Source organism: Gymnogyps californianus, chromosome 11, assembly GCF_018139145.2.
Source record: "Gymnogyps californianus isolate 813 chromosome 11, ASM1813914v2, whole genome shotgun sequence".
NCBI lineage: Eukaryota > Metazoa > Chordata > Aves > Accipitriformes > Cathartidae > Gymnogyps > Gymnogyps californianus.
In genome coordinates this window covers 18,930,765-18,955,072 of record NC_059481.1, presented here as the reverse complement: position 1 = coordinate 18,955,072, position 24,308 = coordinate 18,930,765, and the positions used below count along the sequence as shown (strand labels likewise).

Here is a 24,308-nt window from a genome sequence, read left to right as displayed (position 1 = left end):
AAATGCACAAACTGTTTTTACAGAAATACTGGCGTGAGGAAGGTAACTCCATCCTTTCACTCAGATGGCAATCACATCACAGGTAACACGATGTTTTACTGCTCTCGGCAGCATTACAGGGATAACCTCTCCGTGATGAACAGATTTTCAGCAATTTTTCCTGTGTGCTGGCCTGAACCAGGCTTTTCTTTGATGTTAAACATAAATATCCTAGCGCTACTCCCATTTTCTTCTTGCATAAATAAACTGTCTACAGGCAGTGGAAAGAGGTACTTGTTATTGTGTTTCTGTTGTGACAATGTCAAAAAACCCTGTGCTAGGTGTTTTCCAAAGGGCCGTCTTTGTCCTGACAAACATCCCTACAGAAAACATAATTGCATCCTTTTAAAATATCATCCTGGTGCCACAGAACATTGTGTGGATCTACTCAGTGATTTACTGCACCAATAATACCGTCCTTTAGTTTTCACACAGTTTTAACGGCAATACGTGAAAACTTGGAACTACACGGTATTTCCCTTTGTGGCGTTGGTCTCAAATGAGCTAGGTCCCTCATTTTTCCATTTGACATATTAGAATGAATATACAGCAGGAGGAGCTGCCTTACATTTTCCATTCTTCATGTTAAACATAATCTCCCAGCCTAAGTGCTGAATCACATCTCCCAACTATTTCCTGCTCCAATTGTGCCTTCACTTGTGTTGCTTTTATTTACCATGTCAGCTCGCACCTTTCTTAACAGTGTTGCTTTTCTTCCCCTTCAAACAAATATATCCTTTTCTCTATGGCAATTTTTGAAATGTGTGCTCAAGTCAGGGGTTAGACAAACCGTATCAGTATGCGTGCGTGTGTGTATGCGTGTGCACTTGTGTATGTAATTCAGGTATTTTCTCTTACTGAGCAGGACGGTTGCATCGGAAAGCTCGTAAAAGCTAGAGTGGAACAACAGCACAATGCATCAAAGGGGGAACCGAGATTCTTTTTTTCCATAATTTTAGCTGAATGCATCACAAAGTGGCAATTATATGGCACATTTTTCTTCTAAAAAATTGGCCTCGTTGTGCCTCTAGACAACAAAACAGCATGAAGAAACCGTACAGGCACAGCTTGGTTCCAAATAACCATGTTTACCTAATATACACAAATATGCCAGGCCTAACTATATAAATATTGCTGTTCTGACTTATTTCTGGAAGTTTCTAAAACACATAACGTGGTGAGTAGAAAAGAACATTCGCTATTTATTTTCACTGTAGGAAAAGGCAGTAAGTCTCAAGTATAAACATATTTGCAATGTGATAGGGAAAGATGACAGGAGTATCTATGGAGCATTTTATACCCACTCATATAGTGAAAAACATGCAATGGAAAAGTTCATTGGAGGTGTGCAGCTCAAATTTCTCTAAGAGGCATTTTGATTTATCTAGAAAATATTTTCTATGGTATTTAATTTGAATTGATTCCTGCCATGTTTTTCTTTTTTTCTTTTGTAAGATATTCAAGAGATTCTCAGGGTGACCTGAAACACTTTTAAGTAACCACTCTGTAACTACCAGTTATCTCCTCTTTTCTTATCTCTTGGGCAGCTTTTTCCAGCATTCAAAACTAGTGCTTGAGTTTTAAAGCTCCCTCCCAAGATTGCTGTCAGATGAGGTCTATTGACAGGAAGGTTTTGCTCTGGGGACCTAATGTAGTATTTGAATGCATCAGAAATTGCAAATGATGCAAAATGACTGAAAAAAAAATATTCCTAACAAGAAGTCAGGAAATTCCCAGCCCAGAAGCGTGAATGACTTTAATGAATGGCATATTCAAAAGGTAACAAAAGGTAATTTCAGGCTGATTCCAGGGGGATCGATGGCAGGGGAATCTCAGCCTGTGGCACGTGCACCTGGCAATGCTGTCTCTGTGTGCCCGTGTCGAGGGTGCAGGGCTGAGGGGGCGAGTTCTCCTTTTCTGCCAAACCTGGCAGATAACAGGATTAAGGACTGTAAGAGGCACCCGCTACCTGTTAGTCAAGTTTTGACTTGAATTGTCCTGTTGGTGGCTTCCGTGAGGATTCTTATGAAACAGAGTCACGGCAGTCATTCCTCACTCACAATCACCAATCCAAGAATTTTCTCCATTTTCGGTTTCTAGGGAAAACAGGGAATTTATAGGGCTTAACACCTCTCATCCGGTGCAGAGATCGGTGCTGAGATCTAGCAAATATGACTTCCACGTGATGCTGAGGCTGCCAAAAATGATTATTGGTGTTCATTTCCAGCTGTGCCAATTTTTGGGATGAGGGTGACAGCTGGACCTACTACCAGTAGCTCCATCTCCTGCCTCTCACCCATCCCGATGCTCTCCCAGAAAGTGCTCTGTGATAGGGGCTGCCCCAGGGCGTGAAACGCTGGAGTCCTGCTCAGTGTCCCAATATAAACTGGTTAAATTGTGGTACATCTGACCCTGTAAAACTAAACACCACTATCATTAGAAGCAGTACAAAGAAAAAGAGGTGCAAGGAAAAGAACGCTGGAGGGGAGGAAAAAAGTATTTATGAAAAGTGTGAAATGGGAACACTGCCCATAGTTTAATTTTAACTTTTTTACAAAATTCTTGGCACCATAATTCACCTGAAGTCCCACATTTTATTACTGTAAAAATACCCCCCAAAAATGTCTCCTCCCCTTTTTGGCATTTGCTTGTTTTTTAAAGCATTTGAAACAACATGACTTGTGGTTTGGCTTTTTATTTTGTTTGTATTTGGTGGGTTTGGGTTTGTTTATTTGCAGGAACAAAGGTGGCTCCACTTAATTACTTTCTTATTCCTCTCTATTTGTCCACTCTGTAAACTTTAATATCTTCCTCCAGTTTGGAAAAATTAGATTCGGACTAAATGACAGTCCCCTCTTTCCTCTGGCCACTTTCCAAAAGTCAGAAAATACTTAAAAATTCTGAAGCAGCAGAAGGAAATTTGAAAAAAATGTAAAAAAGAAGGAAAAATAAATCACTAACATTCTTTTGCACTTTTTTCCCCATGCAAATATGAAACTCCAAAATCTTATTAAAAATCACTCTTTGAGAATAGAATATTAAAATTTCAACTTCAAGTGACTGTTTTGTAGTTGTATTTTACACTTCTATATAAAATAATTTATTTTGTGACTGCCAACCTATTCACTCATAAGTATGTATTTTTTATTAAAAATAGTTCTTGCCAGACATTTTGAGGCAAAAAAAAAATCAAATGGGTCTAATAAGTCCAAATATAATCAGGCTTAAATTATCTACCGGTAGATTTGCTGAAGAAATGAATATACTTATTTAATATACAGCAGTCAAAAACAATGGAAGATTATTAAAAGAAGCCCTTCCATGAAGAAACATGAAAAGATTTCATCGGGTATCTATTCAGTTAGGAGAAACAATGAATAAAGCAAGACAGATTCTTCAGGGGACTTAATTAAAAAATTCTGTTTTCTTCAAAAAAACATTGGTCTGGTGTAGGTTCCTCTCTACTGACACCTTTTTACTGTCTCCTCATTTCAACACTCTGGTGTTAAGGCAGGGATTTTATACTCCACTGAAACCAGTTCCATCATGGATCTAGTCCAACCACAGTGAAATTTAAGCTGAAGAATTAACTTCTTTTTTGTTTGTATGTTTTAATTGAATAATAAGAATAATCTCCTCCAGCTGTGATAATGGGATGGCTCTGGATCTGTCCCACTTCTTAGACCTATCCTTTTATTTCTTTTCTAGAAATCATAAATCTTTGATCACATGGGTCCAACTGCTTCAAAGCCACTACATCCTAAACATTATTTTTCCACTGATTTCATTTAGCTTCTACGACTTTTTCCCAGAGTTCTGATCCATATTCAAATTAAAAGCAAACAAACAAACAAAACCATCTCTTTATTCCTTTTCCTTGTCCGGGTGCCTTGCAAGACAAAGGCAACTAACGGCTTTGATCTAGAGAGAGCGTGGGTTTTCTTTCTTCTTTTAAACAGGCAGAGGATATTCGTGCAAGTGAAGGATCAGGGTCAGGACAGGCAGAGCTTGTAACTGAAGTTGTCTATCTTCAGGCCATGCAACTCTGCTGCAAGTTTCCCTAATGCCTTGGCAGTGATCCATAGCCTGACCTGGAGACACTGAGCTGAGACGGAGAAGCCAATTAGGTTATAACCTGAAGTTTGTTCAAACAGAGGTCCTGTAGGTGAACTCTGGCTGCATTATCCACTAAGCTGCCCCGAATCGGTATGCGGCTTAAATAGGAACAGGTTGTTTTTGTCAAAAACCATATTTTCCCTAGGAATCGGAATGGTATAAAATACTGAAAAAAATACAATTACAAAAATTGTTTTCTATGCAGTGGAAAAGCTATTTTATTTAAATTTATCTTCTTTGCTGTTCTCTCTGTGTAGATTCTGTAAGAATATGCTTCTAATTGCGTCATTTCATTAGCAAATCTCCTGTTTTATTTAAGTGTATATGTAAACGAGAACAGCGTTCAGAAAAAAAAAACATTCTGGTGTATTTGCATTTGTTGAAAGGGACAAATCATGAATGAATGCTACAACAGCATTTGGAATTTCCTCTATATTCCCCTATTTTCTTAATACATTTTCCAGGGGGAAAAAATAAACAAAAATTAAGACACGAACACGGAACCTCAACTTCCCCAAATTGGCACAACTCCATCCAACTCAGTGGAGCTGCTTTGATTCGTATCAATCGAAGATCTAGCCTAAAGGTTTATAGCAGTAATGGGAACGGGAGAATTTCAGCAGTGCTTCACTGACGGAGGAGAGATGTGCTGTGGGGAGCTGCACATGTAGTGCGTGGCCATGACTGCTTACACGCTAATTAAACCAGTTTTATATTTTGGTACTGGAAAGATGGTTAAAACCATCTGTTTCTTTTTAGAATATTCTACTAGCTAAGAAGAAAATGTGGTCAAGATTAGATCTAGGTGATAAATAGTTGTTTGCGGTTTTTTATTCTGCAGCTGAACATAAAGATCTAAATAGTATTTGCGTCAGTACTTAAGGTTTATTGCAATGCGACAAACAAAATCATCCTAGGTTAATCTGCAATGTTTTGTTTCGACCAAAACAGTGATTTAATTTCTTTAGTATTTTATTTAAGCTTCTCTTTCTGCATGTTTAACCCTTGCAATATGGAAGCATGTAATATATTTTGAAACAAATGTTGAAAGAAATATTCCCCATTTTTTTACTAAAACTAATTGTTGAATATGACCCAGTCTGAGGCCTCTTACACATCAGGCAATCAACAGGCTGATGCCTCAGTGGAGTGTTCCAGCAAATTACCTGGCACAGCCATTGCAGGGTAGCTGTGCTGGAGCACATCCCTGGAGCTGAATTAGAGGTTGTAAATTGCCTCCACAAATCCCTTCCCTCATAGTCACTTATTGTCCCACATAAGTAGCTATCATTTTAATTGACAGTGTGTTGTATGAGGGATGCAAAATCATGAAAAATATGAAATTCATCATACAGAGACAAAACACGGCTCCATTGAAATTATACCTTGTCAAGAGGGAAAATATTCTGGTTGGCTGAACATGAATCAAAGAATTTGGAGGACCAGAATGCTGGAATTACCTGGACTCGGAAAGTAAGTATAGAAAAGGATCCGGCTTGCTTATTTAGACTCATCTTTCTCTCTACTTATTTTTCTTTTGTGTTGGTCACAATCGAAGGGTGAAAGTTTAAAAAGGAAAAGCAGGGAAGAACTAAAATATAAATAATAACAACTTGTATTTGTGGAGTAGGTAGTCCAGGAGACAGATAACAGCACAGAAGCATTTCCTTTGGGAAAACGGCTTGAACCCAGCTGGAGTCTGAAGCGATGGCCATCCATAGTCTCTTCAAGGGCCCAAGTGCGATGGGTTTGTGGTCCGTGTCCCTCCCTCATAACGGTGTTTAAGTGGTTCACAGGCTCCGCATTGGCCCTATAAACAAAGATGAATTTCACTCTCTGAACACATCTGTCATGTTAAGGCTCTGACACCATGCATGATGGTGCTTAGCAGTCTTGGTACTGTGCACATTAAGAATTTTAGTACTACCTTTTCTCCTCTAAAACAGATAATTAAAAAATAAATACGTGCACATACCTGTAATCACAGTTCTGTCATCTTACGCTGCAAAGACACAAATGGAATATCCAGTTCCCTTATCTTTCTTGCCTTTGTTTTCTGCTCCATGCTTTGTATTGCCCTATGAAACGCATGCATCAATAACATGAAGATCAGGGGTTATGTTCTCCCTTTTTAAAAAACATAAAAATGAAACATACATGACCAAAAGGCTGAAAAATGTGACAAATAAAAATGTGTTATCCCTCCTGAGTTCTGTTTGATTTTATATTCTGATATCCCTTGCTGACAAGGGAGAAATATCTTACACCACAGATTCTAGTGAAAGTCAACAAAGCTATTTTTGTCTTAAAGATAAGGGTAGAAGAATCTATACCTTAGTTTTTCTACTGAAAAGAGAGATTAAAAAAAAGTTTACATCCACTATTGATTGATTTATTTATGTAATCCATCCACTGATAGCACGAAAGCTTCTGCTTTAGCACTTTGCTGTTGATGCTTGACTGAACTATAGAGCTTACTTTTTTTATGCAACCCTGAAATCAGCTTCAACATTGAAGCAAAGGCCATGACACTAGAGATTTTCAAGCAGATGGAGTAAAAAATATTGGTTTTGTGTGTATCGGTGCAGTAGGTGTTGAAAATATAAAAAAGAGGACCATTGATCAAAATAATAGATAGAAGCATTTTTTAATCTGCACAAGTCCATACATGTTTGTATCTCCAATTGTACACACACATACAAAGACATGCAGAAGTGTATCTCTATCTCCTGAAGTATTTGGCATTCTATATATCTTTCAGCTTTTAGTTTGATTTCATTGACAGTTCAGTCAGAATACCATTTTCCCTTCCCTTGTGGCAAGCTACACATGTTAAGCCTCTTTTTTAACAGTACTCTTGTGCTGTTTTCTTTCTTTTGCTTGATACATGTTTTGTTTTGTTTTTGAAGCAGAAAAGCACAAGTTCTCGAATAGATTTTTGTTGCCAAAAATCAAGTGTGTTTAAAGTACAGCCAACTTGATGAGGGTTTGCTTGAAGGGAAGAGGGAGGTTTCTCCTGCTACCCCAACAGCACTTGCAAGTGCATTGGCCAATGGAAAAGTCAATCTCAGGGTGCGGACCAAGAGAACTCTGACTCCCCTTTCCTTCCCCGGAGTGCAAACCTGAAGGTTCTTGACATCTCCTATGATTTAATCATTAGGACGAGGTGCTTTGCTGAGGAACAGCCTCAGCAGAAGGTCAGATTTCAAGGATAACACTTGCACCAACAGAATGGTGTAAAAGAGATTTATTTTCTCCTTAAAGATATTTATTAAATATGTTGTGAGTGCCACCAGTATATTTCCTGCCCTCACATTCAAAGCACTTTGAAGGAAAACATGTATCACTATATACAGTTCATAGATGAGTAGACTGAGGCACAGCAAAACCAAATGATCAGGTGGTTCAAAATTAATAACTAAATCAGCAACATAAGTTGCAGAGGAACTCTAAGCAACTGGCTGTGGTGGCTTGTTTATTATGCTAAATACGTTAATGTACCCCAGGACTGACAAATGTTCCTGAAGGCAAGGCTTTTTTGATGCAAAGCCTCCTAATATACCCAACTTTGCACTGAATGCTCTGAGAAGTAAGAGTTAACTTTAATGAAAGCCTGTTTGTACTTTAAAATGTCATATATATAGCTTGATTAATGGAAATAGATTAGAAAGAAATATATTTTAATATGGAGAACGTACTTACCAGTGCGCTATCAGAGCACAACTGACATGGGACGCAGTCTAAACAAAAGTCAGCAGCTACTAATGAGGCTTGTTAGTGATGCTAATCTATGTAAATGTTATTAATTGAGAACATCTATCTTTTATCTCCAACATTTGGTAATCAGGCAATTAAAAAACAATGACATTCCCGGCGGTTGTTCTCCCAGTAAAAAAAAAGTGATCAAAGAGTCCTGAATAAGGAAAGGGAAAGTCCCTTATCAAGAGCTGGGCCTTGCCTTGGGCTACCAGGCCTCATTAAAGGCAGAAAAGCTCTGTTGATCACCAATTAACCTGATTTGTAGGAACTCTGATAAAGACCTCAAACAACATGAGTTTTCTTAACTATAATAAATGACACAGTTTATTGACAAAAATAAAAACGTTTGGTTTGAAAAAGAACATAAAGGAGCTATTCAAATTGGATAGCCCTACCACACACCAGGCCTGAAAGACGTGGGATAGGTTTAACTTCACCACATTGGTGGCATATTATCAATGCCAGATACAGTCAAACCTATTAACAGCCATATACACAACAACCAAATATATACATATTTGGTAGCTGTCACATAAATTTCTGTCATCTCTAGTCATAACAGACAGCAGATTGCATTAATTATGTATGTACTATGCTCATGAATGGAAATTCAGCGCTCTAGGGTGAACTCTGTATCTCAAAACACGAAAGTAAAAAAAAAAAAGGATATTTTCTTGAGGCTTAATTGGTGGACATTTTGTGATTATACTTTTTTTTTTTTTTAATCTTAGCAGTTGCTTTAAATTATCCCTAGTGTAAATTTCCATATGTCTTTTTAACCCATTCTTTCCTTTCTGGAGAATTGAGTTCTTCCTCTCAGGTATTGTTCGTAGTGTCACGACTAGTAGGTAGAGCACTGCACTGTGACTGTCAACTATAATTGTAATTATTGCCAGCAGTTCATTAATTCACATGGTGATGGCCTGTCCCTGTTTGTCTCTCTGGAGAAAGAGGGGATAATAACTAAACGTAAAACTTGAGCGTAGAGTTGAGTGAAAAAGTAGCACACATATGGTACCAGACTCAAGCCTTCTGTGTATTTAAAGGTTAAATGGGGTTTTTTTAGCACTCCAGCTATTCCACCAAACCTATGCATTGTGAATGTCTCTGCTAGAGATAAATTGTCTGCACATTGGGGATCTTGCCAGCATTAGCATGTCTTACCAAATTATACCCTGGACTTACATTTACGTGCAAAATTTTAAGTGTTCTTCAACGATAAAATGCATTTGAGACTGTAAGACTAAACCTGCCTTATTAGGTCTATCGAGTAGCCAATGTCCATGATCTTTATTGGCCAGATCTGACTTTGATAAGAATCAGATTGGGTCATAAAATGAAAAAATACCACTGTCACTTTTTCTGACATATCCATTTGACACATGCAGGACTGTATCTCAGATTTATACATCAAAAATTCAGCTCACTTTTCTTCCTTATGATGGAGGCCTTCATCATTTCTATAAAAATATTTTCCATTGTAAAATATCTTTTCCTCCTCACATCTGCCTTTTTCATTCTCTATTCCTGCCTGTTCAATGCAGAACTGAAGTAGTGAAGAAAATCATATGGGGAGGTCCAATGCCTTTAAATGAGCAATTTTTAAGAAGCTTCAACTCTAATACACAAATTGATGATATGTCATATTTAGCAGAGAATGTTGGGTATCAAAAGACATGTCTGAGAAGAAACAAAAAAGAGACATAGCAGTAAGGGTAGCATGAAGTGTCAACAACCCCTTTGAAGCTCAGACCCCTTTTTATTAAGATGATAAAATGAAAGATCAGCTGCTTAATGTTGGAGCGTGTGAATATTTTGATCTGAGATGACATCTATGGTTTTGATTTTTTGCTTTTTTAACTAATGCATTAGTGCCTCCCCCCCCCAAAAAAGGTATTGGTTAGTGATGGGTGAGCTTTTATCTTACCATATAGATCTGAGCATGTTTTACAGCAAAGATAATTATTTCTAACCAGTGATTTTGGTTGGTCTTTGATTTAGCTGTTCAAGCAGATGCCACCATAGAGATTCTATTATGCACAAACAATTGTATTTCATTGGTAAGTGCCCTGCATGCCTACCTCATTATTAGAACCCAATTAATTTTTCTTTGTAATAAAATGGAAAGACTTAGAGCTAACAGGAAGGCTAATCTAAAGAAATTTGGACCAACCGCAAAGAGTACCTGGAAGAAGCATAAAGAAAGAAGAGCGGTAATTACGTGACACATGCACACATACAAAAAAGAAAGAACATGAATTGAAGTTTCAGAAACAGGCCCAGGGAGCACAGATCGCAATCTGGCTAGATTGCGAAAGTAGTACTAAGATGTCTTAATTATATGATTGATGTAAGCTTCAAAAGAAAGCTCAGCATTCACAATGGCTACAAGGTTATGAGTGTTATCTAATGTATAAAGAAAACTACCACTGAAGGCAAACACTACACATGAAACTTGAGACCTTTCTCTTTCAGAACCAATCAATAACGTCTTATTTTTAATCTATATTATGTTTAAGAAAATGTGATGACATCCTTGATTGAAGATCACACAAATAATTATGCTAATAATGACTCACTTTGTAGGATCTACAAGGACTGGATCTACAAGAACTGTCGTTTGAATTCCTGTGACACTGTATGCGAGGGGACCTGGTTCAATTACTTGATAGAAGTACATAGACTATTTGTTTGAGACAAACTGGAAAAAGCACTGCTTGGGGACATTGATTAACACATTCTAACACAGTTCTGATTACTTTAATCCAGTGACTTAGCTCACCAGCAAATTATCTGTTTTCAAGATAGCGGGGTTAGCTGACACTGGGAATCTCATCTTGCAAGGAATTCCAGTATTTCAAAACTCGTTTTTCTCCAAATCAGACAAAAAGCCATTCAAATTTCATTATTTTAGGAATTTTTTTTTTAACTTTTTCTTTCAAGCTTGTCACTAGAATTTAATTTTGATTCAGTTTTATCATTACAACTGCTAATATCAATGGAAAATAAATAAAGAAAATATAGATTTCATCAAAAGGAAACATTTTTATAATTTGGGGTTAAAAATTCAATGAAGAAACCAATACAAGCCTTTTTTTCAGTCAAGCAAATCATTGTATTCCAGAAGGAAATTGCTTCATTTGAGAATTGTAAACGGAAGGTGGTTTCTGAGCTTGGTAAAAATTTGCAGAAGATGACCAAATACTCAACATTTCTCTGGCTATCAGTACCGCTGCCAATAAACTGCTTTTCTGCCTTTCTTTTGGTGCTGAGCTATCTGTTTCGGGGGATATGAGGAAATGTTATCTTTGCATATAAAATGCACTCACCTGTGGACACCCAACAAAGTTTATTCTAAGGAGCTAATAAGTATTTCTTTGCGAGTATCCAAAATTATAGATAAGATAGATGGACATGAAATAGGTCTTTATCCACAACGGACAGAAGAATGAAATTAAAAGCTACAAATGCACTGTGACACAACGTACGTTTTTAATGCAAGCATCCACATAAACATCTTCTTCTGAGATGGGTTTGAGTAGTCCAAACTACCTGATCTTTGTCAGGGCTGTAGGTGAAACAGTCTTCTCCTCTACCTATCCAATCTGTTTATTATTGAAGGGTAACTCCCTTGCTTGGAGATACCCAAATATAATCTTAACACAGTTGGCCCAATTCTATTTAAAAGTCCTTTTATGAGTCCTGATTGACCAGGTCTGATGGTAATAGAGTGAGAGTTAATGCTACAAGCATTACACAGAAGAGGCAAAAATAAAAGCTCTACTGTGCAGACAGGAGGGGTGAAGGGTCCATTGAAAATCAGAGAGATTAGCAACTCATCACATTATATGTGGGTTATCAGGAGACAGAGGTAATGAAAGTGAGACCTATATCCTTGATCAATAAGAGTTTGACTGCATTTTGAGTTCATTTTCCCCTGCCGAGAGTGAGACAGCAAGCTTACTATTGATCACAGTGTTAATCCATAACTAGTCTGGGCCCTAGCCTAGTGGAACAAGGAGGAAAAATAAGATAATAAGCAGGAACTCTTGATCTTTTATTATGGTGTGCTAGATAAAGAGAGTGCAAGGTTCAAGGTGAAATACTTTATGGTTAACCCCTTCTTTGCTGCGTAACTCCAAGTGCATGAATGAAAGTAAATTAGCCAGGCCTCATTTTTTTATATGTATTGACCTTGAATCTTGTTGACAAACCTTTTGCTAGGGCACCCACACGTGTGTACAGGTTACCACTCCACATCTCTTCAAAGCCCAGGGGACAGAAGCACCCACGTGGCATCTGAGTGAGATGCTGGAGCCACATCCTCAGCTGATGAAAGCCCATGTCTTTCCCCTGAAATAATACAGCGTGAGTTGCTGTAGCTGAGATGAGACGAGATGCATCCCTAAACCTCACCTTCAGCACTGTTGTTTGGAAACGGAACTTGCTGATCTTAAGACGAGCAATAGTCTCCATTGCTTGTGTATTTATTCTAGCCTTTGTTACAAACACGTTTAGATATTCTCTGGTCATAGCTTTTGGTTGTGGCTTTTTTTTTTTCTCTGATGTTTTTAACTGACAACATGTGCAATTAAGACAACTTAATCTTTCCCATGGCAACAGCTGACTGATGTCAGAGACAGCAACCGTTTTGAGGTGAGCAGCTGACGGGAAGTAGTAATGGCCAATTACCTTTTAATAAATCTTGGGAAAAGGAGGAAAATTAACATTGTTATTGCAAATGTGTTTTTAAACCATGAATATTCCATAAACTGTAGCTTCAGTAAAATTTTAAAATAGCAGCATTCCCTTCAAGACTAAGATCTCTGTTTCTTAATTAAAGTTTCCATAAAGTATTAGAAATATGAGTTTTAAGTTCCTTCCATTTGGAGGTGAGGAGCACACCAAGAGTCTAGTAATGCAGGAAACATCTCCTCTGGCTCCTGTATTGGTATAATAGAAATATTTGCATCTATATATGCACTCAGCCTTACTGCCTCGTGGTGTGATCCTGTCACATTTCACCAGATAATAGTTCAGTACTGGCATTTCTAGCCTGAGTTAGTGACCCATATTCCAGCAGAGCAGTGGCATTCCCCATGCTGTTGGAGCTGTCTTTGGGATGCGACTGAGAACGAACAGCCTTGTAAATGCAATTTATGAGGAATGGTTTCATTTTCTTTAAAGAAAAAAAAAATGAACAAACTCCACTCTATTCCTTGAATTTTTGGGCCAAAAGTCACAAGTTTGGCCTGCCTAGAAAAAAAATTATTTCTCTTCTGTAGACTGCATAAGTGCACATCATCCCTAGTGAACAGAGAACACAAAGATGCCAGCGCACATGGCACTGAAGGAGTACTCTTACAGATCTCAGTGTGAATCTCACCATAGTGTGATTATTTGATCCTATGACTCAGCCAAATCATAATTATACTCTGCCTACTAATGCCACGTTGCTATTTTGGTTGGGTAGTGTGCCTTTCAGCTCTCCCAGGCTACAACTAATTCATTTAGATAGCGTGTACGACTAATTTACAACCTCTATAGAGCTACCTCACAGTCAGCTCCTTTTAGTAGTTGTTAAATTATCCCTATGCATCATTTACATGTTGCATGAGTTGGTTGGGATAATTAATGCCTGTAAAGCACTCTGAGGTTTTTGGATGAAACGTACAGTAGAATTACAATGAATTATTCTGGTATGATGATGATAAATAAATACTACAGTAAAAAACTGACAACAGCTTTCATATGCTATTAAAAACACAAACCTGTAGCTGGAATGCTCTTTTCCAGCTGTGAGTGCCCTGTAGTCTCAGGTACTCAAACAGAGAGAAGATTAATCTTCAAGTGGTAGATAGCCAGTTATTCTTTAGTGTTCAGCATGTTTTACACAAGGGTGTGTAATGCAACTACCCACTGTAACATAAATCAATTTATGGACAAAACAAGAGGAGGAAAAAATCCCATTGTTCTTTAGTTTAATAGCACACACAAAAATAATACAGGGAAAAGTGAATGATAAGAGTCCCAAGAAATGGCAGGGTTTTTTTTAAAAAGATATCAAATTGCTAAAATATTGCTGTAGGCAGCACCCACAGGTTAAGCGGAGTGGTTCTTCCTACACAATATAGAGAAGCAGAGACTCCTGCAGATCAAAAGCAAGCATCTCTTTGCAGTTTATGGGCTGTGTTTACTGGACTTTTCTCCTGTATTTTATAGTATTTCAGAAGTTCAATGCATGTTATTAGTTTTATATTCTGAAAACACAGCTTTGACTGCAGAGGCTCAAATATTTGACACCTTTAATTCAAGGTGTTGGTTTTCCCTGACAAGGAGGTTTCCCCAAACTCTCTCATCTCATTTTTGTCGTGCACTTGAAAGCACTCATTAAGTTTGCAATGAAAGGAGGTGGTTAGAGCAGAGGAAATTGTAAAGTGGACTCTTGCACAGGAGCTGCTTTTATAAGGCCATGATCTAGACTGGACACTGATGCCTCGATTTTCTTATGCAGGTATTTATATATGCATGTGAACAAGGCATAGACTTGTGTGCTTTGAACGACATCCCCTAAATCTTTATGGATTGTATTTTCTGACTACAGCCTCCGTTTACGCACATGCCAATATTTAGTGTAATCCCTGCACAAATAAATGTTATTGTCTTCATCTAACCAAGGCAGCAACCTTAAAAATATCACTCATGACAGATATGTGTACAGAGATTCAAACATACAGATGAAGCCGTCTATATTCATCTGTTATAACGTGTGCCAAACCAGTAATGAAATGCAATGTAACATTTATAGTCAGATCAGAGCTTTGTGGTTTTACTCTCTTGAAAGTCCTACAGTTCTCAGGCTGACATTTCTGCCCAAGGTGCCCCTGGGGAGGGCTACAGAGCCCTGCTAAATATTTGCAAGTAAGTCTACTTCTTGTGAAAGTCTAATATGGAAAGTTTTACCTTCAAACTGTGGGGTGAATGAATCTCCCAGTTCATTACGGAAGGAGAAGGACCACAGTCTGGAGTTGGAAGGCTGCTTTTCTCTTTTTGTTAGGAAGGTTTCACCTTGTTTCTAGGAGTGAGAATTCAGAGTCAATCTCTGGAGACAGAGCAAGCCAAGGTTCCAATTCAGTTTATTGAGTTATGTATTTTATTAAATGGGGAAGAATATATAGGAAAGGGAGATATAGAAAACCATTAGAACAGTAATTCAAGGAAGATGGACTTTGATCAGTTTATGGTCTGGTTGTCACGTATAGAAAGTGTCCAGAGTGGAGACTTAAACAGAGTCCCTCAAGTCTACGTCTGGTGCGTTCTTACCTTCCGTGTCCACTTGTTAGATAGGCTAGGATAGCTTGTTAACTGTCTCACAAAACAGTTTTTTAAGTCAGAATTAACCCCTTGGACAATTTTTTGGTGAATTTGTCAAGTTACAGTTGAATTTCGTTAGGCAAAGTTAGACATTTAGTTCTACTGCACTTGAGATGCTCCAAAAGGACCGAGATGGATGTGGCAGAAGCTGCCAGGTAGAACAGAAAAGAGCGGACTTACAGGACAGTAATCAGATGCCAGCACAAATCACATAGTATTCAAAGAGTAGCGGCCTGCATGGACAACAGCAATAAAAAATTTGCTTTGGAGTGGAGGAATGTTCTAAAAATGGCTTCTCTTCCCTCAGCTGTGGGATATAGCCGGTGTGAAACTCAGGAGCCATCCTAACCTTTGAACGGTGCCGCACTAGCTGCAGCGCAGCCTCACCGTTTCACCCACTACTTCAGCTGTCCTAATAGGTATAAACGTATGCTCCTCTGTCCCCCGAATTCTCACCATAGGACTGGAGCACCGGCTCCAGAAATATTTCCCTGGAAGATATTTTTACTATGAAAACAGCACGTCTATATGACTACGTGGAAAGTGCTATACCATACTTACCATGAAATAAGAGCTAAGAAAGGTGTTTTGTCGTCTAGAAAGTAAAATGTTTTCTTTCATTCATCAAATTGTAATGTCATAAATAGTAGATTGAATAGATGTTTATTAATTATTCCCTTTCAAAATGTCCACCAGTGGTGTAAATTGAAACAGATGGATCTATTTGGGGGAAATTTTTTTAAACGTTATTTTGCATTTGTTGGTTTTAATAGGGTTTAATTTCAAAATTACTTCAGATTAAAGAAGGAAAATAATACTGTATAATAAATTTCAGCATGTTCAGGATTTTTAAATTGTCCTAACAGGCAATGAAATTTTCATTTTCCAAAAAACATTTTTCGTAACAACACACAGCAGATCATTTTTGTCTGATGTTATATTTTACGTGGCTTTAATTCAAACACACAAGATTGCTACATGTGCTCAAATTAGAAGAGCATATAAAACGCGGCTATCTCACAGCCTCACTTACCGCTTGCGAACGCTATAATCACAAAGGCGTTGAGAGATGAGCCACGGCCCCGTTCTTCAGCTGGATTTAGTGGGGATCTGCCACGCGGTGGAAGATGTCGATTACGTTTTTGTGGTTTGGAGCTCTTTGGTGGCCTGTGAGAAATGTATTGCTCACAATTAGGTCCCCAGTCCATTTTATAGAAGTCGATGCCTGGATGCGCTGGGGATATTGGGTGTAAAAACGAATCCTCCTGCACACACTGTTAAAACGGTAGTGGGATATTTTACTGTAACATACACTGTGATCACACTAAGGAATACTGGCATGAGATGTTACAAGTAGAGTTTCAGCTCCAGATTGTCGAAACTAACAATAATTTATGTCATTATTTTATATTAATTATAGGTCATCTACTAATATCTTTAATTAATTAATGCTGTAATATGATTATGTAATTTATAGTTACTGTTGAAAAAGGTTAATTTGTCAAGAAAGACACAAGGTAAACAGAAATGTTATTAAAACCCCATATAAACATTCAATTCAAAACTTGAACTAAACATAAAGAAACAGTATAAAGAAATAAATGCCTAAACATCTATGTATACACACCCATATATCTCTTGCAAGTTCATAAAATAATTGGATTTCTTATAGGTTTTTTCTCTCCTTACAAACGAGACAACTGCAATTTTTATTTTTGTTTCAGTGGGAATTTTAATCTAAAAACAAATTAATTTTCTGGTTTCTTGGAGAAAATCATTCCCTTTTGCAATATTTTAGCCAAAGGAATTATTTTTAATTATGTTTAAATTATTATTGCGATTTCATTTACATGGAAAATTGTTCTTATTGAGGACAAATGTAAATAAAACCATAAATAGTTCTGTAATCATGTCAGTAACATTTTTATAAACACAGTTTAAAACTAAGTCTTTGAAAAGTAAGCAATTTTTTCTTCCAATCATATATATTTTCAAAGATTTTGCAGTTTGCTTTATTATCAGCCCTAAAAAGTATATTTACCACTTTCTTGGCTCAATTTCCCGATACCACAGGGCTCAGGAAACAAGAATTGCCTTCAGTAGGCTTCACGGATCATTCACAGAGGTCCTTCCCATGCTCGGGGTGGGCAAGGAGGGCTTTTAGCCCCTGAAAGCCTTCAGATCCCCGTTCTCCCAGTGTATCTTAGAGCCACTGTCAGGTTTCTGACATCTCTGCTTGCTGCTAGATCTTGCAGGCTATTTTATGCCTGAGTAACTTTGTTCAGCAGAATATTTTTTCTGAATTCACTGGAATTGCTCTTATTTATTTAAGAGCTGACAGCTGCTGAAGTTCTTGGGAGTTCTTTGAGGCACGTTGCCTCTTCCTACGTGCTTGTGCAGAACCAAGGGCGTCTTGACTTGGGATAGTCATCTAAACCATGATGAATGAGGCAAACAACTGACAAAAATCGTGCAATTGAAAGCCACGATGTTAAACAGGTGTAGTGGGATCAGAAGCCATCCCTAGTGTTCATTACTGGCATATGCTATAATACTATCAAATTATTTCAGCAACCTGATGTGAGAATGGGGTGTAGGGTAGAAATTTGCAGATGGTAACAAGGGCAAAAAATGCCAAATGAATTTTAAATCTGTGCAGCGTAATATTTTAGCATCAAAGTGAGCATTTAGTACCAAATACCATTAATTAACATTTCCATGGGCTTTTTATTAAATGCTTGCTCAGCAAGTCAAGTGTCTTTCAAGCTCAGAACAGCTGTGACTGTATAAAAATATATTGACACAGATATATTCATGCATGCAAATAAATGTATTTCTTTCATTTGTGGTGAATGACTTTTATTATATTACAGGTTTTTAACAAGTTAGAAACTAATTTGCATTATCAACCTGAACAGCTGAAAGGGGGACGTACATTAATACCTGTTACCTGTTTGTAATCACTCTGTAGCATCTGGTCCCAGCTAATCCTCTGTTTCCTACTTGTTAGCAGCTCGCTCCAAGGACAGGGATATGGGCCCTAACCCAGATTTCACTTCCAGCATCTCTTTTAAGGCTACTCAGGTACTCATTTAATAGTGGCTTTCAATCCAGAAAAGAGTTAGTCAATGCCAAACAAGAAATAAAAAAGGCATAAATTAAGTTTAAAATAAGGCATTGCTACGAACACTTCTGCAACTAAGTGCAGTTCTTACAGCTTAATCATCACATAGCTTGCTAATGCCAGATCCAGTTAGCAGTCACCTGATAGCTTTTGTTTTTACCCTGTGATAGTAACTAAATTAATTTGTTTCCTAATAAAATATTTCAGGATGTTGAGAAAATACAGATAAGTAGACGGAGCCTTATTAGGATCATCAGTATTAACATAAAATCCTTTTGTGTTCATTAAAGAAAATACAGTCAATTTAATTAATGCACATTAATCCCTAGTTGACATTAAAATCAGCTAAAAAACAACACTGATATAGATTATTAAAATGAGACCAAAAAAAGTGTACGAAGTGGCCCCTATAGGAAGAAAATCATTACTGAAGGCCTAGGTTTCCTTTTTTTTTATGAAAAACGTAATCCAGCTGGAGTTACAGTTGCCTGCCCATTACTCTAAGGAAAGTTTGCGCCCACGAGTCATTTGCCTGTGGACCTCAGGAGCAGAAATGCACGCCGGAGATGAAAATCTGTCCCATGCAATGGTGATGTGGAAAAGCCCTAGTCATTCTTACACTAGTCCTTTTCTGGAAGTGAAGCGATGGTTTTTGCACCGAATACTGGGCTGTATTATCCTCAGGACTATTACTAAGCTTGAGAAACTGCTTTTCACCTTCTTTACCCATGCGTGCTTTTTGTACTTTTGTTGCCTTGGCCATGATTCAGCAGCGTGTTAAGACATCGCGTGATCTCTAAGTGGGTGAGTGATCTCATCCCGGTTCGGCAAAGCCCTCAATCTCACGTTTTATTTCATTTCAGACACAAGATGTCTCAATGAAATCTATGAGATCCCTCGCGTGGCATCAGTTAAGCAGGTGCTTAAGAGTAGTATTATAAACAAAAGCCTGAGTGACTCAGCTGTGTCAGAGTTATTTTCCAAAGTATTGTAGGTGTTTAGGCACTTAAATCTCATAAGCCTTATATGTGCATTCAGGTGTGTCCTATGCTTGCATGTGTGAGTGCACATCAAATGCACTTGTTCTGGGAACAATGCAGCTATTTGAGCCCCACCTGATTAGGAGCCGTGTGCTGGCACAGGGCCGTGCTAGCGTGACGGTACCAACCACGGGACGTGAGTCCTTGTTTGCTCAGGGACCTCTAAACCCAGCACTGCACTGAGCTCTGCAGGAAAGCTATGCCAAGACCAGGCTCCTCTGGTTGAATTTCCAGTCCATCCTCAGGGATCTGCCCTGGTGCCCAGCGCGGAGTGGGAGTCAAGGGACCATTCAACATCCAGTCTCCTTCCCTTAGGAGCTGGAACAACATCAGGAATTGGGGAGTTTCAGGGCTGGGATTTGTGGCAGCGATACTTTAGGTGCCTGACACCACAGGGGATCCCAGACTTACCAGGTTCACCCAAGAGCTACATTTCCTCCTCTACTTCCCCAGTGCCTGCTCTAACCACTGAGATACAGAGCCATGCTCATACTTGCACGTTCTCTCTGGCCCAATTTTTCTGCAAAGTGGAACTGTTTCAGCAGGAATTGGTGAAAACGTGGCCCATTTCTCTCCTTCACCTCCCAGCAGAGTTTAGGCAGGGGCTTCTGTCCTCTCAGATGGAGGAGGTTCTTGAGCATAGATCACCATCCCTCTGGGGCTAGTCTAACCATCTGAGGGCTGGTGGAAGGGCAGGGAAAACACACCTTCCAGGAGGGAAAAGACAGCAGGTCAGTCCTCTTTCTTCACCCGGTTCTTTTTCTCTTTTAAAGCCCTGAGAATCCCTCTTGATGAGACCCCTTGGGCAAGCACGGAGGCCTCATTTGTGAAGGGCTCAAGAAACAGCAGAAAACACCAAGCTGCCAAGGGACAGAGAACCCTAGACCTGCCCAGAGGCAAGTTCTAGGCACTTGCCATGCTTCAAGGAGAAAAGTTACAGTGCCTACAAACTCTGGGTTTATTTTGACCAGTAGCTGCACAGGCATTTTGAGAAGTCACATTTTGAGCATAGGTGTGTAAGTGCCTTTGTACACCTAGCCTAAGCTGCCTTTGAAAATTGGTTTTAGATGGCTCTGCAAATATTATCTTACTATTACTTTGTTGAATGGGGACCGAAATCATTTGCTTGTGGAAGGTGTGTTGACGAGAGGTTGATCTTCAATGTGTGGCTTAGATTTCGACTGAAGATGGCAGAAATGTTTCCTGAAAGAAAAACGTACTAAGTTCTGGGTTAGAATTCTTGCGTATATAGCAAAAATCGATTCATTTTTATAGAATGTAGGATCAATAATATGTATCTGTGCTCCTGGACACCAGTATTTCTAAAATTCCATTCAAGTCACGGCAGGCCTTATTCAAGTTAATGAGAGTTTTGCCATTGATTGTTTGGTTACATTTCACTTTATATTTCTTCATCGGTACCTGGTGTTTTTATTTTACACAGATTTTAACTCCAGACTGACAATTTTTTTCTTTTTCTCCAGGGTTTCTGTCCTCTATGAAAACCCTATGCACTCCCTTCACTATTGATTACACTCACAGACTCTTATCTTCAGCTTATAACTTATTTTATTCACTGCTTAAAAAGTGAAGATAAAACATGAAAAAGGAAAAAGGGAATTGTGTGATTATCCCATGAACAGTGCGGTTTTTTGAAAACATACCCAGTTGCTAACAAAATAGAAGTTGTTTGTTTTTTTTTTAATGGCATGACATGTTCCAAACTATGATAAGATTTTGGGCTAATTAAATAAGAAGTAAGGTTTGTTAATGTACGCTTTTTATGATAGATGTTAGCATGTCCAGTCTTTCCTTCTTCTTTTTGCTTCATATTTTAAAGTTTCCTTTTATGTGTGTGAAAAATGAGTAAAAGTGTCAAGTCTTATCACACCTGACCTTGCTTTTTGGCTAGCCTCTTTTCCTTATCTATCAAACACATTACTCTCCCCATCATAACGTGGTAGTGCAAACATCGCAGCTGGCCAGCAAACATGACCAAAGCTACCTTTAAACTACCTCTAGACTCTTTAAACTCAACTAAAAGGCTGATTAGGTTCCACCTCTTTGGTCATTATCTCATTTCGATAGCCACGCAATGAAAAAGCAATCTAGTAAAAAGCTGTCTCATAGGAAAACTAGTTAAAGTGTGTGCTTGCTTAGGACGGTGTACTTAAAGAAAACAATTTATTCGTTCGTCAAAACCAACTGTGTAAACTAGTTTAGCTGTTTGCCGAGGCTTGGAATGAACAAACGTTGTCTTTTTCCTCCCGAAGCTCCTCGGGGAGGGGGAACGACCGGACGCTTGGCGGGGCCGGGGCCGGCCCTGCGCGCCCCGTGCACCGGCGCGGCCCCCGGCGCTCCCGCCGCGCAGGGGCGGGCAGGGCGCCGGGAGCCTGCCCGGCTCTCTTGCCAAAGGCAAAACCCGTATCCAGCCCCGCAGCCCACCAGCGGGGTGCCTCATCTCCTTCCTGGGCAGGGAGGAACAACCCCTCACCGAGAAAAACCGATGGGAAAACCCGGTCGCGCCCCATCTCTCTTGCTTAGGGCGAGGGGACGCTCACACCGCGACTGCCTGGGAGGTGTATTAACCCCCACTTGTTGTTTAATCCGTTCTCCCTCCCCACCTGCCTAGGAAGGATGTTGTTGGGGGGCTTTTCCCCCCCCCCTTTTCTAAAGAAAATTAAAAGGAAGAGATTAGGAAGGGGAGGGAGAGGCTGGCTGCGAGCGGCAGGGTGGGGTGCGAGGCTGCAGCCGGCATGTGTAGGAAAACCACAAGCCTTTCTCGGGCGATGTTTGCTCGGGTTTCTTTTGCAAGCGCGGCACAATAGCAACTATTCAGGAAATAGTCAATATGACCTGGCACTAACAAGCCCTAAAAACATATATTCTGCATTCGTACAGAGCCTAGGAATCATGTTTTTAAGTGGCATTGACTTTGTCAACAGAACAGGTAATGCGGGAAGTCCCTGCTGCAGAGTAAAAGTGCTCACCGTCCCCTCCTCCAAAAGAGAGGTTTGGACCATAAAAACCACCTTTCCTGGCCAGCTGAAGAGGTCCCAGCACAGGTGGTCCTAAGTGACAGGACTTCCCCAGAGCAAAAATAAGCTGGAAAGGAGAAGTGCCCTGGGAAATGCCCGGGCAATCAAGCCGGCCTCCCTCGGGGGGGGGTCCCAAGGGGTGAGCGGGGAGAGCTCACACGGGTGCCGGGAGGGTGGGCAGGGAGAGGGGCCCCGGCCACGAAGGGGTTACGAACCTAGCGACTGGAGCTATTTGTCACCGACACCCACCAGAAAAAAAAAAAAAAAGAAAAAAAAAAGAATTACTGATTAACGTGATCTGTCAATACGCCTTTACCCCGCGGGACTGGAGCCGATCTATTACCTGGCACCTCCTTTGCCATCTCCCTCACCTTGCTAAGCCCCTGCATCCCTCGCCTGGCCCTGAGTCATGGGTAAACATCACCGGGTGCCAGGCTGCGCCCGGGGTGCCTGCCCCGGGGCGGGCACCTCCCGGGGCCCGGCGAGCCTCCCTGCCCCACGGCCAGGTCGCGGGCTCGGCCTCGCATCGAGCGTGGGGTTTTAGGTTGGGTTTGGGGGGCTCCTGCGAGACAGGAGTACAGCCTTCAGAGAGCACATAAGTGAGGTCCCCACCTCTCCGAGGCGCACAGACAGGGCAGAGAAATACAAAAAAAAATTTTTAAAATGTCACTCGCAGGCACGGAGAGCCGGCTGCGGGGGGGGGCGAGGACTTGCTCCGGAGCGCATCCCTGATTCTGCAGGACGAAGGCGAAAAAACTAAAAATAATAATAACAACAGTTTTTTTAAAGAGCAGTTAAAAAATGTTATTTCCCATAGCAAAGCGTAGCTGCACGCAGGAGAAACACGAGAAAGGGAAAAAAAAAAGTAGTACCTTAATTAAACCTGCCCCAGATGCACCGCAGCGGAGCTGCACAGGGTAGCAGCCCGGACCCGGACCCCGGCCGGGGACACCCACCCGGGGACGCCCCTCTCCGGTCCCGCCGCTCACGGGCTGCCTGGGAAAGGACCAGCAGCCCCGCTGCGGGAAACAGCCGCCGGGGACCAGACCTCCTTGCGCAAATTAATTCATCACAAAGCTTGTTAAACAATTTGCAGGGCGAGAATGTTGTGGGCTGGGGTTTGGTTTGGGGTTTGGGGTTTTTTTGCTTTTTTGGGGGGGGCTGGGGGGTGTTTTGTTTTTTAACGCCTCTCTGGGGGCAAACAGCAGCTGGCAGCCTAAAGACTTTCTGAACTGTTTCATCTGGGGAAAGTGAAGAGAAAACTGACGTCTGACTCTCTCCGCATTTTAAATATGCTTGAATATAATTGACCGACCGCCGCTCTTCAGCATTTGACGTGGCTGATGGTGCTGTACTCAGGTGCTTTGAAAGTCCCAGAAAATGCTCATTTGCAGGAAGAACTTGTTAAAAATAAAGAGCTTGGATTAAATTAAGAGGCTAATGGCATTTGTTTGTGCGACCGTTCGCATCGTGATTGTGTAAGCACTCCTCCACCTCTCTGCGTGTATCAAATTTTTAGTTCAGAAAAGCCTAGTAGCTGTGCGGTACTAGTTCATAGAAACCCCTCACTGTATTTCCCGAAAACCTCGTCTGTGCTGTAGGACCTGCTGTGTTAAATTATGATCCAAAGGCTGTGGGGTGGGAACAATCAATCAGAATACCTGGGGTAGTGTGTAATGTGTGTGCTCTTGCCAGCGGGAGCAAGCGGCCCCTGAACACAGTCCCCCAGCAGGTTAAATAAATATGATACTATAGACAAACCGAGAGGATCACATGGCCGCATCAATCAGCTGTTGATAAAATACAATCTTCCTTTAA

At 40.1% G+C, this 24,308-nt stretch overlaps 1 long non-coding RNA gene across 1 annotated transcript; it reads right to left on the bottom strand.

The window, feature by feature from the left end:
* Positions 1 to 5,752: 5,752 nt before the first annotated feature.
* On the bottom strand, positions 5,753 to 23,423 carry LOC127020792 (uncharacterized). Its single transcript, XR_007767110.1, has 5 exons — positions 23,363 to 23,423; positions 16,322 to 16,455; positions 14,878 to 14,989; positions 6,131 to 6,233; positions 5,753 to 5,965 (listed from the first exon to the last, which is right to left on the bottom strand). It is a non-coding gene; the product is annotated as an uncharacterized LOC127020792 (long non-coding RNA).
* Positions 23,424 to 24,308: the final 885 nt, after the last annotated feature.